Source organism: Macaca nemestrina, chromosome X, assembly GCF_043159975.1.
Source record: "Macaca nemestrina isolate mMacNem1 chromosome X, mMacNem.hap1, whole genome shotgun sequence".
In the NCBI taxonomy this organism is placed as follows: Eukaryota; Metazoa; Chordata; class Mammalia; order Primates; family Cercopithecidae; genus Macaca; species Macaca nemestrina.
Window position 1 is genome coordinate 137,149,974 of NC_092145.1, and position 5,816 is coordinate 137,155,789.

General features: G+C 42.0%; 1 non-coding gene across 1 annotated transcript; it reads left to right on the forward strand.

The window, feature by feature from the left end:
- Nucleotides 1-3,597: 3,597 nt before the first annotated feature.
- LOC112426020 (small nucleolar RNA U13) lies at nt 3,598-3,700 on the forward strand. Its single transcript, XR_003017265.1, has one exon. It is a non-coding gene; the product is annotated as a small nucleolar RNA U13 (small nucleolar RNA).
- The last annotated feature ends 2,116 nt before the right edge of the window (nt 3,701-5,816 follow it).

Here is a 5,816-nt window from a genome sequence, read left to right on the forward strand (position 1 = left end):
CCCAAGCTTTTCCAAGGATTGCAAGATACACTAGAAGCTAATAAGTGGTAAGGAAGAATTCGTCTCTAGAACCTTCACAGGAAGCATGGTCCTGCTGATCCCTTGGCTTTAGGCTTCTGGACTTTAGAACTGTAAGAGAATACATTTCTGTTGTTTTAAGCCACCAAGTTTGTAATAATTTGTCATGGTAGTCCTAAAAAATGAATATACCCACCATGACATACTGAGCTGCACTGAAATCTGGTCTCATCAAGGTTGAATAAAATATGCTCCTCTTTCCTTGGGATGGACAAATATTTTATTTCTTAAGGGAAGTGTGTAATTTTTATTCTACTATGCCATAAATTTAAATCCCTGAATAAATTCAGGGACCATCTATTATCCTGTGATTCTGAATAGCTTGTAGTTAAGTACATGGTTCCAATCACAGCTCTGAAATAATAATGATGAAGTAGTGGATCTTTCATTCAGTTTTCTTCCGCATCCTTAGGTTATACTTGAGGAGCTCTGTAGTAGTTGTGAAACTGATTTCCTGTGTATATTAGTCTGTTCTTGCACTGCTATAAAGAAATACCTGAGACTGGGTAATTTATAAGGAAAGGAGGTTTAATTGGCTCACAGTTCTGCAGGCTATACAGGAGGCATAGTGGCTTCTGCATCTGGAGAGGCCTCAGGAAACTTACAATCACGGCAAAAGGTAAAGGGGAAACAGGCACGTCTTACATGGCTGAAGTAGGAGCAGAATACAATCATGCCTTCCCAGCAGTCCCCCAGAGTCTTACCTCATTTCATCATTAACTCAAAAGTCCAAAGTCCAAAATCTCATCTGAGACAAGGCAAGTCCCTTCCACCCATGAGCCTGTAAAATCAAAAGCAAGTTAGTTATTTCCAAGATACAATGGGATTATAGGCATTGGGTAAATAGTTCCATTCCAAAAGGGAGAAATTGGCCAAAAGAAAAGGGCTCCAGTCCCCATGCAAGTCTAAAACTCAGCAGGGCAGTCATTAAATCTTAAAGCTCCAAAATAATCTTCTTTGACTCCATGTCTCACATCCAGGGCACACTGGTGTGAGGGGTGGGCTCCCAAGGTATTGGGCAGCTTTGCTTCTGTGACTTTTCAGGGTTCAGCCTCTGCAGCTGCTCTCACAGGCTGACGTTGAGTGCCTGCAGCCTTTCCAGGTGCAGGGTGCAAAACTGCTGGTTCATATACCATTCTTGGGTCTGGAGGACAATGGCCCTCTTCTCACAGCCCCACTAGGGAGTGCCCCAGTGGGGACTCTGTGTGAGGTCTCCAACCTCACATTTCCCCTTTGCATTGCCCTAGTAGAGGTTATCCATGAGGGCTCTGCCTCGACATCCAGGCTTTTCCATACATCCTCTGAAATTTAGGCAGCGGCTGCCAACCCTCAACTCTTGCGCTGTATGCACCTGCAGGCTTAACACTACTTGGAAGCCTCCAAGGTTTATGGCTTACACCCTCTGGAGCAGTGCCCTGAGCTGTAGCTGGGCCCCTTTGAGCCATGGGTGGAGGTGGAGCAGCTGGGATGTAGGGAACAGTGTCTAGAGGCTGCCTGGGACAGTGGGACCCTGGGCTTTTTCTTTTCTACCACATGGCCAGGCTGCACATTTTCCAAACTTTTATGCTCTCCTTCCCTTTTAAATATAAGTTCCAGTTTCAGGTCATTTCTTTGCTCATGTGTATGAGCATAGGCTGTTAGAAGCAGCCAGACTACTTCCTGAACACTTTGCTGCTTAAAAATTTATTCTGCCAGATACCCTAAATCATCACTCTCAGTTCAAATTTCCACGGATCCCTAGAGCTGGGGCACACTGCCTCCAAGTTCTTTGCTAAAGAATAACAAAAGTGATCTTTGCTCCAGTTCCCAATAAGTTCTTCATCTTCATCTGAGACCTCATTAGCCTGGCCATCTCTGTCCATATCATTATTAGCATTTTGACCACAGCTATTCAATAAGTCTCTAGGAAGTTCCAAATTTTCCCTCATCTTCCTGTCTTCATCTGCGCCTCCAAACTCTTCCAAGTTCTGCTCATTACCCAGTTCCAAAGCTGCTTCCACATTTTCAGGTATCTTTATATCAATGCCCCACTCCTTGGTACCAATTTTCTATATTAGTCCATTCTTGCATTGCTGTAAAGAAATACCTGAGACTGGGTAATTTGTGAAGAAAAGAGGTTTATGATTTGGCTCATGATTCTGCAGGTTGTACAGGAAGCATAGCAGCTTCTGCTTCTGAGGAGGCCTCAGGAAACTTACAATCATGGCAGGAGGCAAAGGGGAAGCAGGCACATCTTACATGGCCAGAGTAGGAGCAAGAGAGAGAGGGGGAAGGTGCCACACACTTTTAAACAACCAGATCTCATGAGAACTCATTAGTGCTATGATAGCACCAAAGGGGGTGTTATTAAACCATGAGAAACTGCCTTCATGATCCAATCACCTCCCACCAGGCCCCACCTTCAGCATTGGGGATTACATTTCAATATGAGATTGGGGTAGGGACTCAGATTTAAACCATATCAGTGTGATTCACCGTAATTCTGTAGATGCTTATTGGATCAAGGTAAAGTGCTTGACTTCGTGGTAAAACAGTTAACTTTGTTTTAGTTCTTGGTCACAGATGGCTCATTTAACCCTGGCTAGTGTCCTTGAAAATGTTGATCAGAACTGAAATTGAGTAAAGATGTCTGGATCAAGTTCAACATTCTAACAGACAAAATATTTCAAGGACAGAGCCTTCTAAAAAGTGAGTCGGTAGGTGTCTACTTCTTGTGCAAAGGACAGGATGCTGCTGCTGATCATGTGAATGATGGTTAATATAATAGGTGTTTTTGGGTCAGCAGTTTCACTCTTCATCAACATTAATTCATGGTTTAGAAAACTGAATTGTGTTCCAGGTTTGATCCCAATCTGTGCTAGATTTGTAGGCACAATTGAGATGGCTTTGAAATGTATTAAGTTAATTATTAATGCAGCTGCTTTGATTTTGAGGATGAAATTAATTTCATGGATTTTTATCATTCTCTCAGATATAGCTTTGGGAGTTCCAGGGAGATATTGAAAATATTGCCTATTAATTTAAGTCTTAGAATCCTACGTCAAACCTGACAAATTTGATCAGGGTTTTGTGGCAATTCCTAGTCAGGTGTAAGCAACTTAACCTACAGGGTACTTGTGTCAGTGCATATTTGCTATTGTGATTTACATTCTAACAGAGGTTATGAAAAAAGATCTTGGGAGTTATTGTCTTTATGGCAAGATACTGTGCTCTCAAGAAAATAGTTTAGTAAAAGGCTTTCTGGAGTGCAATGTTGAAACAGGCCCACTCTGTATAGTAAATATTAATTGGTAAAATATCTCAGTAGAGGTAGGGGCAAGGAAATGAGATTCATGCTTTTGCAGGGTTTGAATAATGATTTTATTACCCTAAGATGAAAGAAAGAAGTGGATTTGTCTCAAAGCATTTGAGATTTGAGAGAAAATTTTTTAAAATGCTGTATCATAGGGCGGCATTTCAGTTTCTCAGAGGTTAAATCAACTTTGCAGTAGGTTTAGTTAACTAAAGAGGAATTTGGAGATCCCTTTATAATTCATGAGCAGGACGATTGGGTGTTCACATGCATGTGTGAGATGTGCCACCCTTGAACCTTGTTAGACGTTGGCACATTACCCGTCTGACCTGAAAAAAAAAATAAAGAGGAATTTGGCAGAATACTAGTTGATTACATTAACAAGATGACTATCACTCCAGCTGCCCATTCTATCTTATTTGGTATCATTTATTACAGGGATGGGCGCTTCCTTAAACATCTTTCCTGTTTCTTATTTTCCTTCCATCAGAAAAAAGTCCCGGGAAAGTTTCAGAGAGAACCTGAGATACTATTGTTGCAGAACTTTCTCCTTAGTTCAGCTAACACCGGGCTCTTGTCACATGACCAGGAAAGATTAGGCTCGCAGACACATAGAAGGGTGAGGAAAATGGAATTTACTGGGCAAAAAGAAAGAAGGAAAAATAACTCTCGGCAAAGCGAGAGTCCTGCTAGCAGGTTTCTCGCCTCACAGATTGAATCCCAGGTCACCACCCAGGAACAGGAGCGGCCAGGCTCCTTCCCCCTGCAAATGGCACGAACTTCCTGAGACTCCACCCAATCTTCCCAGTGAGCACGTGGGCATTATTCAGAAGGAATCAGTCGGGACAGGGCAGGCTTCATCGGGGACCAGCAGTCCGGTTTTTCAGCCTTCAGACTGTTTTAGGATTGAAGGTGGGGTTTCACCAGGGACTCTTGGCTGTCTCCTATCTCTATCACTATAAGTGGATGGCTTTTATTTGTCCTGTTTGTTTCTTTAAGTTATTAGAAGGAATAAAGGCTTAACATGTTAGGATACTCATAGAAGAGTATTTCAATGTTCTACGTATGCCTGCCTAGGAAGAGGATTAAAATTAATGTTTACTTGAGTACCCATCAAGTGCCAGGTTTGGTGCTGGTAAATGCACATATCCCAGCAGCCCTCTAATGTATGGATTATGATTGCAACTTCATTTTTAGGATACTGAGACTCAGAGAAATGATGTAATTTGCCTAAGATCACACAGCAATTAAATAGGATTTAGTTAGTCTGACTCTAAAACCCAAGTTCTTTTTATTGCACCACATTACCTTTCAAAAAGTAAAGTAAGTAAAGTATTAAGTTCCATCTCCATGTTTCGCAGGCACTTTGACCTTCTGGGAGATGGTGGTTAAAAGGTCAGGACTGGAGCCAGTTTGGCTGAGTTCAAACTTCACACCTGCTAATAGCTGTGTGACCTTGGGAATGTTGCATGCCCTCTCTGTGCTTCATTTCTTCATCTGTGTCATAGGAGCCAGGAGAAAACTGCCTCTTGGCCTCATGAGGGTTTGCTGAAAAATCAGCTGACAAAAGGCAGATTATTAAGAGAAAAGGCATAGAAATTTATTCGTGTGCATTGAGGGAAAAACACAGAATGATTACTCCAACCCTCTAATGGGGTACAGAAGCTTATATATCATCTTGAGGCTACAGAAAGAATGTGATCTCAGAGCATGGCCAAAATAAGTTATGGTGGAAATCAGGTTACAGTGGCAAGACAGGTTATGGGAGGAGGAGAAGAGGAGGCTTAGCTAACAAAGGGAGTTTTGTTATGTAAAAGAAACCTCACTGGTAGCAGTCCTCAGAGAACTAGTGAATGTTTCTTTCAGGCCTTGAAAGGTGTCAGACTCTCACTTCATCTTTTGAACAAGGGAGGGCCTCAGAGACAGCCTGGCTGCATCCATGCAGATTTTCTCTACAGATTCGTATATTCCCCACAAAAGAAAGCTTTTTAGCTATTCTTGTATTTCCAGCCATTCTGAATAGCCATATTGAAGTATGTCAAGGAAATATATTTTAGAGTGAAATATTTTGGTTTCCTTCAGTATAAAGGGTAGTAATATTAGCTTCTACCCAACAGGGTCGAGGTAAATCCAGAATGAGCAGCTAGAGCAGTGCCTGACATATGGTGGAGACCAAGATAGTATTTATCATTGAGCTTTGTGATGACACTATTTTATCAGCAGAGGAACTAACTAATTTGCCGGGAGTGGCACAGCTAGAATGGAGAAGTGCAGCTGAAATGGAGTTTGAACCCAGCCTGATAATGTGTCCAGGGTTCTTTCCATTACATCTCAAGGAAAATTAGCAGGAGTCACTGAGAATTAGGGAGGACACAATGTACCCTTCTGAGTCCCTGAAAATGTTTGCGTTGGCCTCTCAGAGAGAAAAAAACCATAACAACCATTC